Raw genomic sequence first — 23,740 nt, 5'->3', positions numbered from 1 at the left:
GAGTCAACGTACATTATGCATGCGCATTATGCGAACCCTTTGCGCTTGTCCTTCTGGTCCATTGTGTGCATTAAAATAGCCGGGGTTTCCCTCCGCATTTCAAATCAACATGCGTTTAAAGGATTTGAATGCAATAAATGTTTACGTGATAAGCCACTTCGTCGACCTATTATTTGTAACCAGGTCACTTGATAGACCTCTGTGGGCCTTACCTGGTAAAATAAAAAAAAAATGTTTAGTTTCAGTTTATTGGATGGTTGAGTGGGTAGGTGGGATTTTGAGTGCGTGGGTGGGTCAGTTGGAGATTGAGTGGGTGTCAGGGTGAGTGGGTAGGTAAATTGGTGAGTGAGTGAGTGTGTTTGAGATCCAGTGGGTGGGTTTGTGAGTGGGTGGGTGAGTAGGTGGCTGAGTCGGAGAGCGGAGTGCCATGGTGGCGAGATGTTAACTGCCTTGTCTTTTATAAACGAGGTCATGGGTTCGATCCCGACCCTGACGTCTGTATATTTAGAGTGAGTGGGTGTGTAGGTGGGTGCATAGGTAAGTTCTTGAGTGAGTGGCTTGGTGTGTTGATGAGTCAGTGGGTTAGTGAGTGAGTGGGTTTGTGAGTGGGTGAGTGAGTGTGTGGGTGGCTTTAGTAGTTGAGTTGGTGGGTGAGTCAGATAATGAGGCGCCACAGTGGCGAGATGTTAACTCCCTCGCCTGGTATATTGGAGTTCGTAGGTTCCCCCCAACCCTAAAGCCTGTATACATTTGGAGTTTGCATCTTCTCCCCATGGTCGGGTGGAATTTTCTCCGGGTTCTCCGGGTTGTCCCTCCGTATTTAGAAACATGCATTTATAGAATGTGGCTGCTATAACGTTCTACGTGAAAAGCCACTTCATTGAGCTGTTATTTGTGGGCAGATTGCTTCTGATAAATATTTATATAGCTGTGGGCTTTACCTGGAAAAAAAATCGTTTTAGTTCAGTGTTTTTTTATGATTGGCTGGGTGCGTGGGTGAGTGGGTTGGTGTGTGGGTGGGTGGATGAGTGGATGGGTGAGTAGCTGGATGCATGAGTGTGAGTTAGAGATTGAGAGAGTGGCTTGGTGAGTGTGTGAGTGGCTCGGTGGTTGAGTTTGTGGGTGGTTGAGTAAGTAGCTGGTTGAGTAAGTGGCTGGTTGAGTTAGTGGGTGGTTGAGTTCATGGGTTGTTGAGTTAATGGGTGGGTATTTGAGTGGGTGGGTGTGTGGGTTCATGTATGGGAGAGTCGGAGAGTGGAGCGCCATTGTGGTGAGATGCGAGCCACTTCACCTGGAAAACAGGAGGTTGTGGTTTCGATCTCGACCCTTCTGCCTGTATATTTGGAGTTTGCACGTTCTCCCTTTGGTCGCATGGATTTTTCTCCATGTCCTCCGGGTTTTCCCTCTGCATATAAAATCAACATGCATTTATAGGATTTGGCTGCAATAAATGTCTACGTGATAAGCCACTTCGTTGGCCTATCATTTGTAACCAGGTCACTACTGAAAGCGATGTACAGTGTATAGCTCTGTGACCCTTACCTGGTAAAATAAAATTAGTTTAGTTTATTGGCTGGGTTGGTGAATGGGTAGGTGGGTTGTTGTGTGGTTGGGTTGGTGGGTTAGAGATTGAGTAGTTGTCAGGGTTGAGTGGGTTTGTTGTGAGTGGGTGGTGAGTGGGTGGCTACGTCAGATAGTGGAGTGCCATTGTGGCGAGATGTTAACTTCCTCGTATTTTATGCAGGAGGTTGTGAGTTCAATCCCGACCCTGACGCCTGGAAATTTGGAGTGTGCATGTTGTTCCTGTGGTCGCGTGACATTTAATCAGAGTTCTCCGGGTTGTCCTGCTGCATTTAGACACATGCATTTATAGAATTTAGCTTCTACGTGAAAAGCCACTTCATTGAACTGTTATTTGTGGTCACGTGGCTTCTGAAAAATATCTATTTTGCTGTGGGCCTGACCTGATAAAATAAAAAAAATATTTAAAATTTAGTTTAGTGTGTGGATAATTGGGTGGGTGGGTGAGTGGGCAAGTGCATGGGTGAGTGCCTAGGTGGGTTTATGGGTACTGAGTGGCTGGGTGAGTCAGTGCCTGGATGCATGTGACGGTGGGTGTTTAAGTGAGTGGGTGACTGTGTGGGTTAGTGGGTGGGAGAGTCATATAGTGGGGGGCCACAGTGGCGATATGTTAACTACCTCGCCTCGTATACAGAAGGTTGTGGGTTCGATCCTGACCCTAATGCCTGTATATTTCCCTCCACATTTAGAAACATGTACTTAGAGGAGTTAGTTGCTATAAATGTATACATGATAAGCCACTTTTTGAGCTATAATTTTTGCCGATGGTGCTTCTGAAAACGATATTTATAGCTCAGTGGGCCTGACCTGGTAAAATAAACCTGGTTGAGTTAGTGGGTGGTTGAGTTAATGGGTGGTTTAATTATTGGGTGGCTTTATTATTGTTTGGTTGAGTGATGGGTGGGTGGATGATTAGTTATTTGGGTAGTGGGTGATTTGGTGAGTCGGTGAGTGGCTGAGGGAGTGGGAGGTGGTTGGGTGAGTGTGTGGGTTAGAAATGGAGTGGGTGGCAGGGTGAGTGGATGTGTAAGTGGGTGAGTGAGTAGGTGCGTGGCTGGTAATTAGGTGAGTGGCTCGGTAAATTATTGAGCAGCTGGGCGAGTAGGTGAGTGTATGGGTGAGTGTGGGTGGGTATGTGGTTGGGTGAATGAGTGTGTGGGAAGGAGGTTAGGTGGGTAGTGGGTGGGTTATACATTGAGTGAGTGCGTTAGTGACTGGGTGAGTGAGTGGGCAGGTGGGTGGGTGAGTGAGTGGGCAGGTGGGTGGGTGAGTGGGTGGGTTAGCAATTGAGTGGCTCGGTGAGTGAGTGCTGGGTCGGTGAGTGGGTGAGTAGGTGAGTGTGTGGGTGTTAGTTAGTGGGTGGGTGATTGATGGGGTGGGTGTGTGAGTGAGGAGATGGGTGGGTGGGTTGGTGAGTGCATGAGGGAGTAAGTGGGTGGTTGGGCGAGTGCATAAGTGAGTGGGTCAGTGAGTGGGTGTGTGGGTGTGTGTAGATTAGTTTGGTATGAGATTGAGTGGGATGCTGGGTGAGTGGTTGAGAAGATAGGTGGGCAAGTTAATGAGTGAGTGGGTGGGTAAGCGGAGGGGTGAGTGACGGGTTGGGTGAGTAAGTGAATGGGTGAGTGACGGCTGGGTGGGTAATTTAACATGGGAAGTTGAGTGGGTAAGTTAGCGTGTAAGTGAGCGGATGGTTGAGTCAGAGAGTGAGGCGCCAAGGTGGTGAGATGTTCACTATTTTGCCTAGTATACAGGAGGTGGTAGATTCGCTCCCGACCCTGTCGCCTGTATATTTGGAGTTTGCAAGTTCTCACCCGTGGTCGCCTGGATTTTGTTCTAGATCCTCAGGGTTTTCCCTCTGCATTTAGAAGCAACATGCGTTTAGAGGATTTGGCTGCAATAAATGTATCTGTGATAAGCCACTCGTATATCTATCATTTGTAGCCAGGTCTACTCTGAAAATGATCTATATAGCTTAATGGGCCTTGCCTGGTGAAATAAAAAGTAAATTTCAGTTTAAAGCTTTCATGACTGCAAGGATTCATCTTCTTGGTTCTTTCGGTAAAGTCACGTAGAATGGGAATAAAATAATAAAATAAAATAAAACAATGAAATTCTCACGACATTTTGGCCACAACACAAGTGGCCTTCTTCAAGTGAAGAGACAGGTCTGTCCGGACGACAGAGCTTGAATGAACGCTGACATGCAAGGACCGCGTCTATTAAGCTGTGTTGGCGGAGTTAAAATATGAATTTGCATGTTACCTGCATCACCTCCGGAGAGGAGGAGGGAGGGGGCTGGGAACACAGGCAGAGAGGAAACAAGAAAAGGGGCAAGTGCAACAGCCAAGGTGCGCTGTTGTGTCCTGAGTTGCCTTATGACTATGCTGTAAACTGAACTACTATATAATACAATATTATACCTTCCAATCTAAACTACATGGTATAACATCACATCATAGACAAATTCCACTTTTGAATTATACAATGCGTTACTTTACACTACCCTATACTTTAGATTATAAAGTATTATACTTGTGATATTACACTATGTCTTATTCTATGAACCCAACTATATACCACACTGATGTATATTAATTATGCAATTACGATGCTATATATTGCCTTATGAGTTATGTTAAACATTACAATGTTATACTATTAATTATTATACTACATGTTGTAAACCATACCATTGACCGTGGTGTGAGAAGTATTAAGAGGCAGTGCCAGCGAAAGGGCTGCGGTCTGAAAATCACCATAAAATACAATCAATTAAGAACCGAAATGGTTTAAAACATCTTTCCAATGGTTACTAAGCCAGAATCCATCTTCTCGGTTGAAATTGTCTCTGTGCTTGTATATGTGGATGGCCTCATGAACGAATCTCTCATGGTAGCCGGTTGGCTTGCAAAGAACCTCTGTCTTGGAGAAGTCAATGTCATGTAAGCCCACTGAATTATAACAGTGATCTGCCACGGCAGAGGAGTTCGTCCTACCGTGTTTCAAGTCTGCTTTATGTTCGCGGATGGGGTCCGATATATGTCGTATGGTTTCTCCAATGTAGCTGCTACCACAGAGGCACTTTAGTTTGTAAACGCCCGGGTACTGTATGTCTGGAACCACATCCTTTACAGATGGAACCAGATCACGGATTTTTTTGTACTGTGTTGAATCGGACCTGGATCTTGTGTTTATTCAGGATTTTGGAGATATTTTTGTGACCCCTGCAATGTACAGTGAGGGAAAAAAGTATTTGATCCTCTGCTGATTTTGTACGTTTGCCCACTGACAAAGAAATGATCAGTCTATAATTTTAATGGTCGGTTTATTTGTGGTGAAGGTTGTTTTGAAAACGAGCTATGTAGCTCATTGGGCCTCACCTGGTAAAATAAACATAATTTAGTGTGTAGGTGAGTGAGTGGCGTGTGAGTGAGTGCATACGTGTGTAGGTGAGTGGGCGGTGGGTGAGTGAGATATTGGGTTAGAGATATAGTAGTGGGTGGCTTGCTGAGTGGGTGAGTGGCTCGGTGGTTAAGTTAATGGGTGGTTGAGGTAGTGGGTGGTTTAATTAATAGGCGATTTAGTTTGTGAGTGGTTGAATTATTGGGTGGTTGACTGATGGGTGGGTGAATAATTCCGTGGTAATGGGTGAGTAGATGAGTGGGTGGGTGGTTGGGTGAGTGGGGGATTAGAAATTGAGCGGATTGCAGGGTAAGTGGATGTGTAAGTGGGGTGGGTAAGTAGGTGAGTGGCTGAGGGAGTGGACAGCTGGTTGGGTGAGTGGGTGGGTTAGAAATTGAGTGGGTGGCAGGGTCAGTTGATGTGTAAGTACTGGGTGAGAAGGTGAATGGCTCATTGAGTAAGTGAGTGGATGGGCGAGTAGGTGAGTGGATGGATGAGGGAGTGAGTGGGTGGGTGAATTAGTGGGTGGGTGAGTGGATGTTTGGGTGGGTGGATGAGTGAGTGAGTGAGTGTGTGGGTAGGTGGTTAGGAGGTTAGTGTGTGGGCTAGAAGTTGAGTGGGTTAGTACCTGAGTGAGTGAGTCGGCGGGTGGGTTGGTGAGTTCATTGTTGGATGAGTGGGTGAGTATTAGTGGGTAGGTATGTAGGTGAGTGATTGACTGTGTGGGTGGGTGAGTGAGTGAAGAGATGGGTAGGTGGGTTGGTTGGTGGGTGCGTGAGTGAGTGAGGGAGTAAGTGGGTGCGTGAGTGCATAAATGGGTAGGTGAGTGAGTTAGTGGGTATGAGATTGCGTAGGTGGTTGGGTGAGTGGTTGAGAATTAATTTTCATGAGTTAGTGGGTGGGTGAGTCGGTGAGTGAGTGGTTGGGTGGAGTATGGGTAAGTGAGCAAGTGGTTGGGTGAGTGTGGGGTAGTGAGTGATTGAATAAGTGGGTGAGTGAGGGGCTGGGTGGTTGGCTTGGGTAGTGAGATTGTGGGTGGGTAAGTGAGTGGGTGAATGGGTGTATTGGTCGGTGAGTGTGTGAGTAAGTTAGTCGGCACGTGATTGAGCGGGTGGCTGGCTGAGTGCGGGAGAGGATGGGTGGGTGAGTTAGTGGGTAGGTGAGTTGGTGCGTGGTTGGGTGAGTGAGGGGGTGGTTGGGTGAATGGGGGAGTGACTGGTGGGTGGGTAAGTTAATGTGGGAGGTTGAGTGGGTGAGTTAGTGTGTAATTGGGTGAGTGGGTCAGAGAGCGGGGTGCCACTATGGTGAGATATTAACTACCTCACTGAGTATACAGGAAATCGTGGATTCGATTCTGACCCTGCTGCTTGTATATTATGAGTTTTAATGTTTTGCCTGTGTCCTCGTGGATCTTTCTCCGGGTCCTCCAGATTTATCCCTCCGCATTTAGAGTCAAGATTTGTTTAGAAGATTTGGTTGCACTAAATGTCAACTTGATAAGCCACTTCGTTCACGTATCAGTTGTAACCAGATCACTTCTAAAATGTTTTATATAGCTCTGTGGGGCTTACCTGGTAAAATACAAAATAGTTTAGTTGTAGTTTATTGGATGGGTGATTGGGTAGGTGGGTAGTTCGGTGCGTGGGTGGGTTAGAGGTTGAGTAGGTGGCAGGATGAGTGGGTGGGTGAGTAGATAAGTGGCTGGTGAGCAGGTGGGTGGGTGAGTGCATGATTTATAGATTAAGTGGGTGAATGGGTCAGTGTGTGATTTGGGGCATGAATAGGTGAGTGGGTGGGTTCGTGGAGTGTTGAGTGAGTGGGTCGTTGAGTTAGTGAGTGGGGGGTATGCAGGTGGGTTCGTAGGTAAGTGGTTAAGTGAGTGGCTGGGTGTGTTGATGAGTGAGTGGGTTTTGCGATTGAGTGGGTGCCAGGGTGATTGGGTTCATGAGTGCTTGGCTGGGTGTTTGAGTGGGTGGGTGGGAGTCTGAGTCAGAGTGGAGCGCCAGGGTAGCGGAATGTTAACTCCCTCACCATTTGTATAGGACATCGTGGGTTCGATCCGGATCGTGACGCCTGTATATTTGGAGTTTGCATGTTCTCCCTGTGGTTGCATGGATTTTTCTCTGGGACCTCCGAGTTTTTCATGCATATTTAGAAATATATATTTAGAGGCTCTGGCTGCTATAAATGTCCACGTGATAAGCCACTTCTTTGAGCTATCATTTGTTTGCCACGTCGTTTCCGACAAGGATCTATATAGCTCAGTGGGCCTTACCTGGTGAATTTAAAATAATTCAATTGTAGTTGAACTATTTTAAGTGAATAGGTGGATGAGTGGGTCGGTGGGTTGGTGAGTGGCTGGTTTAGCAAGTGAGAGGTTGGATGAGTGGGTGGGTGGTTGAGTTGTTGGTTTAGAGATTCAGTACGATGCAGGGTGAGTGAGTGGGTGGGTGGCTTTACGAGTGGGTGGGTGGGTGGATAAGTCAGAGAATGGGGCGCCATGGTGGCTAGGAGATATTAACTACCTCGCATGGTATATTTAACTTCGTAGGTTCAATCCCGACCTTGACGCCTGCTGTATATTTGAAGTTTGCATGTTTTCCCCATGGTCGTGCAGGTTTTTCTCCAGTTTCTCCAGTTTTTCCCTGCACATTTAGAAACATGAGTATTTTGAGCATTTGGCTGCTATAAATTTCTATGTGATAAGCCACTTCGTTAGGCTATCATTTGTGGCCAGGTCGGTTCTGAAAAATAGCTCTGGTAAAATAAAAAATGGTTTCATTTATAGTCTACATAGGATTGACTTCCCAGGAAGTAACACTCATTGTATAAACCCCAGAAGAATATTGTTTTGAGTCACCCAAACCAGAATGTGAACTGATATATTCGTATTTTCAAACGAGGTTCTCGGCCACAGACCACCTGGACAAATATGATGTAGTTTAGTTTGCATATGAATTATTACTTGGGGTTTGTTGACATGATAAAGTTAATGTTTTCTTTGACAGGTCTATTGTGTTGTACACTCTGACAGGGGCTCAGGCTTGTTGGGGCAGCATCTGGCTGAAATGCACCTTCACAACAGGAAGATTGGAGAGAGGCTTCACAAGGAAGAGAAAACTATCGGTATTGAATCATGAAAATGTAAAACATTTGGAAAACTAGGCCCACCGATCCAACCCTAGCATCATGTCAACTATGTGTTATGTTGACATTCCTTCGCACTGAGAGTAGGCATGCTAATCGGATCTAATTAATATGTGTAAACAAACACACATTTCATACAGCTGTTTATTAATCGTAAAAATCAAGCGATTGAGCTAGTAAATGAGATACACACATGCTGTCATTATTTCATACATGAACACAACCAGCCAGCCAGCAGTCATGATTTTCCACACCTAATCACATTCATCTCTTTGTTTTAGCCATCTTTGTGATGAAGGGAACTGTATTGTTCATGTGTGTGCACTGTACTTTTCAGAATATGAATTATGTTGGGTAATATATGAATTATGGATATTAAAAGTATCTGTATTTAAGTCCATCAGGGCAAACTCTTCTGGAAAGGAGACTTAGAGCATTCAACATTGCGTCCCTTTATATTTTTGCTAATCGCAATATTTTTCGATTTAAAGCTTTCGTGACTGCAGGGATTCATATTCTTGGTTCTTTTGGTAAAGTCACGTGGAAGGGAAATAATAAAATAATACAAATAAAACATTATATAATAAAATGTTCACGAAGTTTCGGCCACAACGCAAAGCAGACGTCCTCAGATGAAGAAACAGAGCTGTCGGAAAGACAGCGTCTTAATGAACACTGGGCAGTGAACACTGGGCAGTGTTCATTAAGACGCTGTCTTTCCAACAGCTCTGTTTCTTCACCTGAGGACGGCTGCTTGCGTTGTGGCCGAAATGTCGTGAGAATTTTATTATATTATGTTTTATTTGTATTATTTCCCTTCTACGTGACTTTGCCGAAAGAACCAAGAATATAATCGCAATATGTTCAGGAGATAAATGTCAAGGTCTGCTAGCCAAAAGAAGGCTTTAGGAGAGAGTTCATGTAGTTTTGCTATTCATTCATTAAAGGGCAATACAGTAAATGCTAAAATAAATGTTTTCAGCTATTTTTTTTATATACGCTAGATTTACAAGTCTATAATGTACAGAAAATACCATGGTTGGTCAGACCATCGCTTGGCAGCTGCATGTGGCTCCTGGGCAGTTCAAGTGTGGCTCTGCAGAGGCGCTGCTAATTTGTATCTCTTCAATTTAACTTTATATGAAGTGAGAACAATCTGGTATCGGAGGCAGGCCATGAGTACTCCCAGGGCACTCAGATTTCTAAACTCAAAATTCCACAGCCAGTCGACACGAGTCAACTTCTGTATGGCTAATCTTTATCTCTTGTGACTCCCGCGGCCATCTGAAGATTATGGTATGCTGCTGGTAGGGTCAGGAAAGTTGGTCAACCTTGGTATATATCTGTATATGCGTTGATGACTTTGTGCAATGTTCAGCTGCTCCGTCACGACAGGGGTCCCAGTCAGTTTGAGACTGCTAAATTAAGGTTCTCATGTGCTTTACAGATTTTGATAAAAATTTCAGTCTTGAATTTCTCCCAACAGGTATGGACCCTGGGCAGGAGGATGTAGGGTATGTGGGTTTCATACGGCTATATGCTGTGGTTACATCCCACATGTGATCTCCGCTTTAAAGTCATGAAACTGGTTGTAGCCCATTTAAATTTTAATATACCCGTTTAACACGTAGGCTTTCGCGGCCAATATCCATAATATCGTTTTTTTTGGGTTAGATCGTTGAAATATAAATTTGTCGTTAAACCCGCCACCACCGACACAGCCAATTCGTAAGGTTTGTCACATAAACAACATTCCAATTCGTGAAGGGCTCACAAGTGACGTCATCACATCTATCCCTCCCAGAATTAAACAGGAGGATTTCTCTACGAATTTGGCTGTCCACCTAATGATGATAGTTGTAATTACTGGCGAAACGTCATACTCAGATTGTAAATGTTGTGGATTTTCTCTCCAACACTTCGGTTTGCTGTACTAGTAGCGGATTGGCATGTTCCGTTTACGTGACAACCTTACTAATTGGCTGTTAGGTGGTGGTAGGTTTAACGGCTCATTTATTTTTATGCGATCTAACCCAGAAAAAAACTATATTATAGATTTAATATACCCTTTTGTTGAAGGACAGCCTGGGTGACCAAAGTTTTATAGGAACGGCAATAATGTTTACTTGATTAAATTATTTTTATCATGGAGCGGTGAAATCAGCTGTTGTTCAGATGTCAGTCTAATTAGTATTACATCGTTGAAATATGAGAGTCCTTTGTGTAATAGTCTATTAACCACTGATGATGGTAACATTGGTTTAAGGTTACATTTTAAGAAGAACTAGATTGGCGTACATTTTATCTTGCATAAGTACACAAATTTATAAAACAATATATTTAATTAAAAAATGCATTTCTTTTCTTCCATTGCACACAGTTGTACCATTGATAACAGGGCACACAGTTACAACTGACATCACCAGATGTCACTGAAGTTCCCTCAGAGATCGATCTTGCATAACCAGTGTTCACATAATCAGTTATGTATTCGCTAATTACCAATTACACTCAGCCGGGTTTGACAGACTTGTATGAATGTATGTTGAACTTCCTTTCCACCGTACATAGCCAACCGTTCTAAACGGAGGTGTGGGAATTAAGCGCAGAACCTATCATTAGGATCAATGCTGTTGTAATTTTTTATGAGGATATCAATTGGTGGCTAAAATGAGATGTTCAAAGACTACAGCATGATAATCGGTACGTAACATGAGTGTCGAATTATGTCTTAAGAATTACCCAGCCATTTGTACGTAAAATTCAACGTTTCTGGGTGACATCTTAAGTCCGTGTTCTTCATTGCAAGGCCCGCGGGCCGGTGGCAGTCCCTGGTGTCCTTTTTACTGCGACCCCTGACGTGCAGTCCCCGACAATACACACAAGTGAAAACACCCCATCATGCTGTCAAACCCCCCAATGGTTTCAAATGTGAGATGGCTCTTTCACTGATAATGTCTTTTTCGCGAAAGTGGCCCCCCTCCGAAAATGAGTCAATATCACTGTTTTAGGTCAAGGATTGGCCAAATAAAGTAGGTATTATTTGCTTATGCTTTTAAATGTCCGTAATAAAACCATATTTATGCCACCAGCTGAATGAGTGGCAGGAGGACTGGGTGACGTTCTTCTCACGGCAGCGACTGCAGCTTCAGCTGGACATGATAGAGAACGACTACGGTGAACGGGAAACCCGCGAGCTCTGGTCTCGGCTTCAGGTTAGTAAGCTGTTTCACTCTCGCCCTTAACCCTTTCCTGTTCCGAGACGACTGCTCATTTCAGGATGGGTCTCGTTCACCACCGAATCTCGGAACGCGCAAGCGGTTCAGCGATAATTTTATTTAGAGAGGCATAGCGCCGTTGTTTTTAAAGACATTGTACTCGCCGCAGAGCACCGTAGCGACAGGACAGCACTCTATTATAGCTGGTACCAAACTGTGCTACACACCTTTCCGCACGGCCTTGTGGGATCCTCGGTACCGATAAAGTTATTTAATTTTTACTTCCTATTACGTTCCGATGACGTACACGAGATTCAGCGGTGAACGGGATGCACCCCGCAACTTGCAGTCATCTCGGAGCAGGAAAGAGTTAATACATGCAGCAGTGTAGCTCATCATGTGCACAGCCATATGGGAAACCCATTTGATCGCAGTGGGTTTTCGAGGTGACTTTAAAGGTAAAGTGGTGTTTCACACGCAGGCTTTCGCGACCAATATTATTCATGATAAAGTTTTTTTTGGCTTAGATCGCGTAAGTGTAAATGCGTCGTACACCCACATCCACCCAACACAGCCCATTATTAATGTTTCTGACATGAACAGAACGTGCCATTTATGTTATTGCTCGGCACTCTGGTGTGTTAGAGAGGAAACGCAGAACATTTTCAAACGAGTACGACCTTTCGCTGGTGATTACAACCAGCATCATCAAGCAATTGCCAGAAGCGTTCTGACTTCTGGCAATTGCCTAATGGCAATTGGAGTGGGTGTACGACGCATGTAAATTTATGCGATCTAACGCGAAAACAACGTTATCATGAATAAAGTGGTGTTGTTTTTTGCGTGGTGTGCAGCTTCGGTTGGGGGATTTTTTCCGGGACGTAGAGGTGGTTCCGGCACTGCTCCACGGTGACCTATGGACTGGGAGTGCTGCAGAGATTAATGAAGGACCCGTCATCTTTGACCCAGCCTCCTTCTATGGGCACTCGGAGTACGAGCTTGCCATCGCTGGGTAAGAAAAAACTGCAAACAACCAAAACAATAGCAGCAACTGCCGTTCACTGCCCTGTCTATGGCATGCAAGGTTCATTCGTATAACCTCAGTGTGGCAAGGGCTGGCTCATTAAATAAATAACAGAGACCAGGTAGAGTTGTGGTTGAGATGTCTACATGCTGAGGTCTCCACCCTCTCTATTTGCTAACTTACAAAGACTCATCCTTCCTTGCTAAGGCTTTTTGGGCAAATCCTGTTAAAGCTGATACGGTGCACAAAACAATAGTGGAACGATAAAACTCTTACTTATCCACGGCACTTGAGGATGCTTGAATGTTCCAGAAACACAGTTTGTCGAACAAGGAACCCCTGGTTCAGAGACAAGTTGCCACTGATGTGCTTTACCAGAAATCCAAGCTGAAGATAATTCATTACACGTCAAATGGAATTCAAACCCTCAGAGCTGGGATATGCTTCAGTGAACAAAAACACATTTGACATGATGTTTACTGTGCAGCCATTGGTGACCAAGTTGAGACCACAGCATTCCTGCCCTCAATTCGCAGGAACGTTTGTTGATAGATGGCTCACTGAATTTTGAACGGAGGACCTCAATGGCATTGGCTCGGTGCTCTGACATTGAAATTAACCTCAAGCCACTCAATTTCCTGCATTACGTTGAATTTGTGAAAATGTTGTTCATTGTTATGTTGTTCGTGCTGGAACAGCAGCATTGTAAGATTTTGAATGTTTGGTGTTGTTTGGGTACAGGATGTTCCAGGAGCTTTAGCTTCACGCTTCACTCATCCTACCACGCTTCACTCATCCTACCACGCTCTCATCCCAAAGTCACAATGCTTCGGCAAGAGCCAGAAGCTCTAGCAACTCTTCCACTACCTGAACCACTGGAATCACTTTGGGACAGGATACCGAGGGTCATCCATCTCCACCATGCGCAGTCTCCTCAAGTGAATGAACGGTGCAGGAAATCGTGGGCTATGGTGTATGACTATAAAAATTCTTATCGGCCATGATATACATTGTTGAATAAAGGCCTTCCCTAAGCCACCACTCAATCTCACAAAACTAGTCCATTTAAATGCTGTGCAATGCCCTAGGCATTCCACGTGAGTGTGACCGGTGGTCCCTTTGTTCCACATCCTGGCCGTGATCTCCACGCGAAAACTGGGTCAGTTAATGTCCGAATCAGAATCTTTAATTAGGCTGGACGAATCTGATGAGCTATTAAGCTCTTTTTTCACAGATGTCCAGTCGGGGCGAGTCAGAAAGTTACAACAACAAACAACAATACAAACAGATAGGAGGGCAAAGTAAAGGAACGCGAAGCAAATTTTGATTTAACTTTCGTGACTGCAGGAATTCATATTCTTGGTTCTTTCGGTAAAGTCACGTAAACAACAAACAAAAACAATAAAATAAATACCGCTTGTGTTGCGATTGAAACGTCCTGAGTTTTTTGCTTTTATTATTTTCAATTTATTTTGTATTTGTTTTTTTTATTTAATTTGAATTTTATTTCTTGTTTTCTATTTACGTGACTTTACCGAAAGAACCAAGAATATGAACGCTAAGCAAGTAATGAAATAAAAAATATATAACAGTTCAAATTGCATTAGTGCATCAATTCCTGCCAAATCTTTTTTATCACCAAATGCCATTTTGGGCAAGGCAGCATAACAAAAACAATCCCAGATGTTTGGCTAGTACCAGTTACATTGTATGTGTTTGTTGTTGTTTTGCTATGGGAGTAAACCCTTGCAGAGAAAGGGACCAGAATTAGGAAAGTGAAACCAGGCACTCCTTCAGAAGATGCCATGCACGGGCGTGACCACTGCACCACCCTGACGCCCAAACAAATGTAATTCAAATAATCTACAATACTGGCAAATAAACCCTATTAGTGTCAACCGAATATCCGGACAATCTGGCCTGTGTATAGCTGCATCGGTGTTTCTATAAGTCGTATTCAAATTGCCTGCTATGAATAATATTTTAAAGTACAGGTTGCCCACCTCTGGTTTTATTTAACTTACCAGTTGTACTCATTCTGTTTGTCACAGGTAATATGGCAAGGAAAATATTTCGCAGCACGATTAGGACAATTATGGTGACACATGTGACCCCCTCTACACAAGTAACAGTTGAGAGTCAATGCAGTGATGTTGTGCGATTGGTGCAAGCGACCCCATCATTGTGTTTTGATGTTGAGCGGTTAAACTTGCACTGTTGTGGGGTGAGGTCAAGGCCGATGGCTGCTTCCAGCGGTGTCAAGATGAGCGTTTTGAAGAGGCTCGCGAAGGATGATACTTGGCAGTTGGGTGCAGTCTCCCTCCATTAACAACAGAGGGCAGAGGAGCGACGCTCACAACAATTGGCTGAGCACTGGGCGTATACAACGCATTAAGTCGGCAGCAAGTTTATCTCAGGGAGTTGACCCGCACACGACAACTGGGTCTGTCCCGCGTGTTCACGCTATAACGCGGTTGCCTTCATTTAGGGAACGCGCACCGCCATAAGGCGACTTGTGAGCGGTCGCCGCCAAACTACTTTTTTGAGCTGCGCGGTTGAGCGAGACGAGACGGTAACGCGGCGGCGTCCCCTCAAATTGTTTGTAACCCAATTCTGACTGCGCTTGGACATTCATTACGGGGGAAATAGTTTTCGCTTAGCGCGGCACTTTTCAGGAACGCATCTACTGCGTTAAACGAGGACTCGCCGTACAGGTGCTGTGCACACTGTACTCGGAATCAAAATCCGAAGCGCTATCAAGCTCTCACTCACAGGTGTCCAGTAAGAGGCGGTGGGGGGGTCACCAAGTGACACGCAGCTTGACCGTGGAGTAGACCGCGAGGACGCCAACGTCGCCTAGGCAACGCCGCCCCCCTCTGGCTCTGCCTGCCTCGCTCTGTGCACGTGAGGTGCCAACCACGTGACGCGGGCCACTGCGCGCGTTGCGTCACCGCTCACCGTGGGGGGCCCCTCCGCTACGTCCACATCGTACAGTCGCACATTCTTTAATAGTCACACTCTTAATCATGTTTATGGTCATCGTCATTAAAGGTGAGTTTAATAATAATACCACTACTACACAGTGTGTGCATTAATATATACGGCATGAATAAAACGCACCTGTAAATATCCTAAGTAAGTTTGACCTGACATTATTGCACAACAATTGCCCAGCCACCGTGGGATGTTTATCCTCCAATGTGTATCTGGCTCTGACCTGACATATAAAAGTGCAGCTCTGCAATTGCTTGGTCACACCACCGCTGGTGAAAAGACTTTCATGAGAGCGAATTCTTTACGAGTATTTGGTCTACTTTTCCATATAACAATAGGTTTTACCCTTTCTGGCAATACAACAGGTGTCAAGATGTTAAAACACCAAACAGAATCCTCATTCAAGGAATCCTGTCTGCATTAACCACACGTACTTGTGGTGAACATGCAAACATGCTCTGATAATATATGCATTGTCTTTGAAACTGATTAGTCTACACCAGGAAGGTCCCATATTCTACTTTTCCACGTTGACCAGATGTGTTGGAAGAGCCGGCTGAAAGCCACACTTTGCTGCATCACACGTGACTTGCCGATCAGCTAACTGTGGTGTGCCCATTTAGCGACCTCTGGTCTGTGAGTTCAGTTTACTAACCATTAACAGCATGGCAGCTTTCTAATTGGCTTGTGTGACAATTAACCCATGTCATTATCTCTTGCACAGCCTGAAATAAGTTTTGGCGTCAGGGATGGAAATTATGACTCACCCACCTGCACCTGCCTTGTGCTCCCAGACACCTAAGGACCTTACTACCGCTGTGAGAAATTGACGGGCGTAGACTGCTGCATGGCGATGATGTATTCACGTCGTTCCTGCTGTTTTCCTCTTTTGCTAGGTGATGCAATTGGTGTGCCAACACCTCCAGATGCAGTTCCTGAAGGACGTGGGCATTCGGGACATGTTCGTTTTGCCTGTGATGAATGAGTTTGTCCAAACACACAGGGAAGTCAGCCTGTTCATCGAGGTGCGTTTCCCATGTTTATTTCACTCGATTGGTCGTCTGTTTGCAAGGTCATGCTCTGCCCAGAGGTCACCCACTGAGATTTTTTTTACCGTAACATTACCGTCACTTGGGTTTGGTGATCGATTCAACGGGGCAAAAATATTTGTAAGAAGCGTAAACATGGCAACGTGATCATTGTCAGACCACGGAGGACCTTCAGAATGCCGAGTATGATCTTTAAATTGATCCTGGACTCGTTCGGGGGATATTTGAACAATTTGAATATTGGGGCGATATCGTCTTGCTACGGGTCTGAGTGAGAAGTCTCCCAGCCGTTTTTTGAGTCCATAATCGAGATTTTTGGGTTAGAGCACGTAAACATGCACTCAATAATACACTAAATATGCACTATTTATTTATATATACAGTGAGGGAAAAAAGTATTTGATCCCCTGCTGATTTTGCACGTTTGCCCACTGACAAAGAAATTATCAGTCTATAATTTTAATGGTAAGTTTATTTGAACAGTGAGAGACAGAATAACAACAAAATCCAGAAAAAAAGCATGTCAAAAATGTTATATATTTGACCCCCTCCCAATCAGAAAGAAATTAGGTTAGCTTTACATTTGACTGACAGTGAATCAGCAGAAGAAGCAGTCATGTTGTTTATGTGATTCCAATCAGAAGGTGACATTTTTTGTGTTAACATTAAATGAGCTTGTAGGAGAGTCCTGTCTAAAGTATCGAGTTCAAATCGGAGTAGCCTTATCCTCTCTGAGATTTAAGATAGGCTGGCCTTAAACAGAATCTGTTTAGAATTCGGAGAAGATACAGCAGAAGAAATGAGTGTGAAAGCGATGGGTATTACCTTGTGATCGCGGCATCTTTTGAGGAAGGTCAGCGTCTCGATGAGCTGTGACTTCTTGTCCCGTTGTCTGTTAAAAGCTCTAACAGATAGGTGAAAGCCCTCCCCGTAGAGGTGATCAATTCTAGATTTAAAGCTTTCGTGACTGCAAGGATCCATACTCTTTGGTTCTATTCGGTAAAGTCACGTAGGTAAATAATAAAACAACAAAAATCACGACGTTTCGGCCACAACACAAGCGGCCTTCATCAGGTGAAGGAACCAGGCTGTCTCGAGGACAGCGCTGGAGTGAAACACAGCCACGCTCAGACCGTGACCGTTAAGCTGTGTGCGAGGAAACAAGGTGCCTTGACAAAGGAATTAGCATAAAAATTAGCATTTGATTGGCTGATCTAGCATGATGAACGGTGTAGAGGTGGTATACATGTGGGTGCACATGCCGGTTGGTGCGGATTGGAATCACATAGACAACATGACTGCTTCTTCTGCTGATTCACTGTCAATCAAATGTAAAGCTAACCTGATTTCTAAATTCAACCAGCTATTAAAGAAGAACCCAGTTCCACGTATAACAAAACTCGACGTCAACAAAATCGTCATTAATCAGAGTAGCACGCCGATTTCGGACAATCTGAAAACAGTACTGGCTAGGGGACTGAATTTTGCTGTCACCCCAAAACACATACCAGTAGATGATATCATCTCTCAGGTCGATGTAGCCCTCAAAGGCGTGGCACACATCCAAGCAGACGTTGCCAGAGCTGAAATAGCCACTATTCTTAAGAATGCTAAGAAACCCATTAGTAACATCAGCAAAAATGAACGCTCTGAACTCGCGAATTTAAAAAACAGAAGTGATATAGTCATCTTCTCAGCTGATAAAGGCAACGGTACTGTAATTATGGATAAAGATTCATACAACAACAAAATCCAGAATCTGCTCAACGATGGAAGTTACTCAAAAATTAAAAATGACCCTACCAATAGCCTAGCGATAAAAACCAACAAGATCATCACAAGTTCGACCTCCCTAATCGACCCAACTAAACGTCCCTCCCTAAAACCTTCTGCTGCAAGACTCCCTAGATTCTATGGTCTTCTCAAGATCCATAAAGAAGGCACCCCACTACGACCCATCGTATCCACAATCAACTCCCCTACCTATAGACTAGCCCGTTTTCTGTCATTCCTTGCTGCCTTTCACTGGCAAGACCGCCTCAGCAGTACTTAACTCAGCCCAATTTGTCTCTATGGTCAAAGACGTTGTACTGTCCCCTGACGATATCCTTGTCAGCTTCGATGTGGTCTCTTTGTTCACCAAGGTCCCAGTACCTGATACCATTGAAATAATTGAAAATTTGGTCCAACATGGACTAGACGCCGATACACCTGCACTGGTTAGGCACTGCCTCAACAATACCTACTTTACTTGGAATGGCTCCTTCTACAAACAAAATGAGGGTACCCCCATGGGTTCCCCCTTGTCACCAGTGATAGCCAATATTTTCATGGAGAAATTTGAATCAGACGCCATCCAGACTTCCACCCTCAGACCTTCCCAGGGGAAGAGATATGTGGATGACACTTTCGTCATTTGGCCACATAGCCTCCCAGCTTTGAACCTTTTCCTACACCACATCAATTCCAGACAATCCCGCCATCAAATTCACCATGGAAGTGGAGAAAGATGGCAAGCTACCATTCTTAGATGTTCTGTTTCAGAGGAGACCTGATGGCTCATTGGGGCATTCTGTCTACAGGAAACCCACCCACACAGATTCCTACTTGAAGCCTGATTCCCACCACCACCCAGCCCAAAAGAATTATCTCATCAAAACTGTATACCATTGGATTCATTGCATTTCGGACCAACACCACCTGACCAGTGAATTAAAACATGTGCACCTGGCCCTCAAAAGGAATGGATATTCTGACCGTACCATCCGCCAAGCTGTTTCTCCCTCCATACAGAAACAACCACTTGATACTCTGGTCAAAACCATCACACTACCATATATAGCAGGCGTTACTAAAAAGATTTCCAAAATTCTAAACAAACACAAGATCCAGGTCCGGTTCAATACAGTACACAAAATTCGTGATCTTATCCCATCCGTGAAGGATGTCATTCCTGACTTACAGTACCCCGGGGTTTACAAATTGAGTTGTACCTGTGGTGATTGCTATATCGGCGAGACAAAGCGACATGTCTCTGACCGAATTCACGAGCACAAATGAGATTTGAAACACGGCAGGACGAATTCTTCTGCTGTGGCTGATTATTGTCACAACGCTATGGGTGATCATGAGATTGTCTTCTCCGATACCAAGGTTCTCTGTAAACCTATAGGTTATCACCAGAGATGTGTTCACCAAGCCATTCAGATATACAAATACAGGCATACCTTCAACCGAGAGGATAGTTTCAAATTAAGCAACCACTGGAAGGACGTTTTAAATCATACCAAACGTCAACTAATTTCTAACAGCAATTTCAAGTAGTGGTATACCAAGCATATTCCTTCCGAACTTTCTATTTCCCTTTTTTCTACTTCCCCCTTACAGCACATTCTTGCCGATCTTTAATTTTTCTATTTTTTTCCGTTTCTATTGCACACACACAGTGACCCATCCCCCGCACCCTCTACACAACAAAAGACGGATTAACTCAGCCCCGCACCCCACTAAGGTCCCCCTACATGGCTCCCCCCCCCTCCCTTAACCTGTATATAAGCCAGAGGTTCCCAGAGCCTCGCCACTTGGTGCAGCGATTTTTTGCTGTGACTGTTTCCACCTGAAGACGGAAGCCTGTGTTGCCTTCGAAACGTCGTGTTTTAATTTTTTCTTTTATTTAATTTAAATTTATTTTTTACCTTCGTGACTTAACCGAATAAAACCAAAGATTATAAAATAAAACCCCAATTCAGGACCTTACTGTGTGGATTTCTTGGAGTAAGTCTTTTATTATTATAAAGAATTACAGGGGCTGTTTGATGACACGACTAGCGAGCTGGCTTGCACTGCGGGGAACTTAATATTCAATTTGGATTCTGCAACCCTCAATGGCCTTTTTAAGTTCCATTTATGCATGTAAAACTCGCACAAACAACCATACCCAGAAACCCATAGACTCCAACAGAGACCCATGCATTCCTACAGACACTCAGACTCACACGGCAACCCCATAGACTCACTCAGAGTCCTTTTGACATGCACAGAGACCAATAGCCTCACACAGAGATCCATACACTCAAGAGACCCAAAAACTCACACAGAAATCCATAGATTCGCACAGAGGTCAATAGAATTTTAATCTGAATATTTATTTATACTGGATGAATCTGATGAGCTATGACGATCTGTTTTCACAGACGTCCAATCGGGCGGGTCAAAACATAACAAAAATACAATACAAAAACACGACAGGAAAGGTAAACAAATTGTTTAAATATATACAAATTAAACTGAACTGTTTTTATCTTACCATAGACTAAAATAAACCTGTTGGACTCGCACAGAGACCTTAACCACTAAACCTCGAACAAATAAAACCCTCTAAACCTCTAAACCCCGTAACTATCTAAATCCCTAACCATTTAAACCCATAACCATCTAAACCGCTAACCCTCTCAAACCCTTTACCCTTAAAACCCTAACCCACCAAAAACCCCTCACTCTCCAAACCCCTTAGTCTTTTAACCCTAACCTTCGAAGCCATTAAAAACCAAACCCTCAACCCTCTGAATCCCTAACCCTCTTAACCTTGAAACTCTATCCTTCTAAAACCCTAAATCCCTAAAATTCTAAATACCAACCAATCTAAACCACAACCCTCTAATGAACTAACCCTCTAGACCCCTAACCCTCTGAACTCATAACCTTCTAAATCCTCAACTTCTAAAACCCTAACCCTCAAAACCCTAACGTTCTAAAACCCTAAATCCCTAATCTAATCCCAACACATTTAAACCCCAACCCTCTAAAGAACTAACCCTCTAGATGCCTAACCCTTAAAACACCCATACCCCTAAAATGCTAACCCTCTAAACACATAACCCACTAAACCCCTAACTCTCTAAACCCATAAATGTTTTTTTGGGGTTAGATTGTGTAAATATAAATGTGTCGTTAAACCAGCCACCACCCGACACAGCCAATTAGGAAAATTTGTCACATCAACAAAAAGTGCCATTTAGTGTTGGAGACTAACCCAATATTAGTTGTGAAAGTCAAGGTGTTAAACCCTCTAAACTCTCTAACCACTAAACCCCTAACACTCTAAATCCCTAACCCTTGAAACCCCTATACCTCTAAACCCCTAAACACATACCCTTATAACCTCCTCAACTCCTAACCATCTAAACCATTCAACCTCTAACAATCGAAACCCATAAACCTCTAAACCCTCTAAACTCAAAACGTTCTAAACTCTAACCCTCTAAACACCAAATCCTATAAAGGACTTTACCCTGAAGACTCCAACCGTCTAAACACCTCACCCTTTAGAACCCTAACCCATAAACCCCAAAAACTCTTAACTGTCTAAACCCTTAACCTTCTAAACCAGACATGGGCAAAGTACGGCCCCCGGGCCGTATACGGCCCCGTTGGGATTTTTAATCCGGCCCGCCGAACTTGTACAATTATTATTATTAAATTAAATTTTACCTTTCTCCTGTAATGCCCCCATTTCCCCATTAGATGGCGCACTTTGACCGGGAGTTACGACGTTTTTGTATTGTTCATGCAATTTGTTAAATTGCCTTGCAAATAAATGCTTTGCTACCTGTTAAAGGCCAAATCCTTTCATGTTATTATTTTTACACGACATTTATATTAGTTCACACAAACACTCCATCCATCTGTTCCTGGCCCGGCCCCTCTGTCACATTTTAGAACCCATTGTGGCCCGCGAGTCAAAAAATTTGCCCACCCCTGTTCTAAACCCTTAAACCCCAAACTGTCTAGACCCCTAAACCTGTAAAACCATAACCCTGTAAACCCCTCACCTTATAAACCTCTAATCCCCGAAACACTGAAACCTCTAAACCCAAAACCTTCTAAAACTCGTAACCTTGTAAACCACAACACCGAGCAATCAAAACCCATAAACCCCCTAAACCTCTAAACACCGACAGTAACTCTAAACCCTTAACCCTCTAAACCCATAACCTTCTAAACTCTACTAAATAAAAACCTCAACCCCTTCACCCTTAAAACCCTATCCGTCTAAACTCCTCACCCTTTGAAATCCTAACCCAAATACCCCGAAAACCCCAACCCTCTAAACCCCTCACCCTCTAATCCCCTAACCCTCTACACCCTTAACCCACTAAAACCCTAACCCTCAAAACCCCTAATATGCTCAACCCCTAAACATCATAACCCTTAAAACCACCCAAACCTCTAAACTGCTTACCCCCTAAAAGCCCCAAAACCTCTAAACCCCTAAGTCCATAACCTTATAAACTCCTAACCCTCTAAACCACTAACCCTTTAACAATCAAACCCCATAAACCCCTAATTCTCTAAATCGAGAACCCTCTAAAACCACAACCTTCTAAACTGTAACCCTCTAGAACTCAACCCTCAAAACCCCTTTACCCTTAAAACCATAACAGTCTAAACCCATCACCCTCTAAAATCCTAACCCATAAACCCCCAAACCTCTAACCCACTGAACCCCTAACCTAAACCCTTAAACACAAAATCTTTAAACCCAAAACCCTCTAAATCCCTAACCCTCTTAACCCCTCTACCCTTAAAACCATAACCCTCTGAACCCCTAAACCCCTAACTCTTTAAACCCCTATACCCCTAATAGCCTAATCCTCTAAACACCTAGCCCTTTAAACCCCTTTACCCTTAAAACCCTAACCCTCTAAACCCCTAACTCTAGAATCCCCTAAACCCCTAACACTCTCAACCCCTAAACCCTATAACCCTCAAAATACCTAAACATATAAACCCCGTATCCCCAAAATACCCCAAAACCTCTAAACCCATAACTTTATAAACCCCTAACCCTCTAAACCACTAGCTCTTTGTGTAGTGTGTGGTGGGTATCACGGGGTAGGTGGGTGCAGGGTGTGTGTGGTGGGTGGTGGGTATCACAGGGGGGTGTATGTGTGGAGTGTGCGTGGTGGGTGTGGTGATAGTGGTCGTGGTTCACAACTATCCATGACCACCACCTCTACTGTGTGGTGGACCGGCCACCACACAGCAGCGCGCGTCGGAGGAGTGCACGGATGGTTCTCCCTATGCGGGCCAGGCCCCCTCGCTTCCTCTTCTCCTCCTGCATCACCATCGCCTGATCCTCTTTCCTTGTCATCTCCTCCTCCACCACCATCTCCTGCACCACCATCTGCTCCTTCTTCGTCTCCACCTCCTCTGTCTCCCCCCCCATCTCCTCTTCGTCCTGCACCACCAGCTCCTCCACCCGGGTTTCCTCCTCCTGCACCACCAGCTCCTCTACCCGGGTCTCCTCCTCCTGCACCACCAGC

Source organism: Petromyzon marinus, chromosome 39, assembly GCF_048934315.1.
Source record: "Petromyzon marinus isolate PM22_M1 ecotype Great Lakes invasive population chromosome 39, UKy_Petmar_22M1.pri1.0, whole genome shotgun sequence".
In the NCBI taxonomy this organism is placed as follows: domain Eukaryota; kingdom Metazoa; phylum Chordata; class Hyperoartia; order Petromyzontiformes; family Petromyzontidae; genus Petromyzon; species Petromyzon marinus.
The sequence above is the reverse complement of the archived record's forward strand: the minus strand, read 5'-3'. Positions refer to the sequence as shown.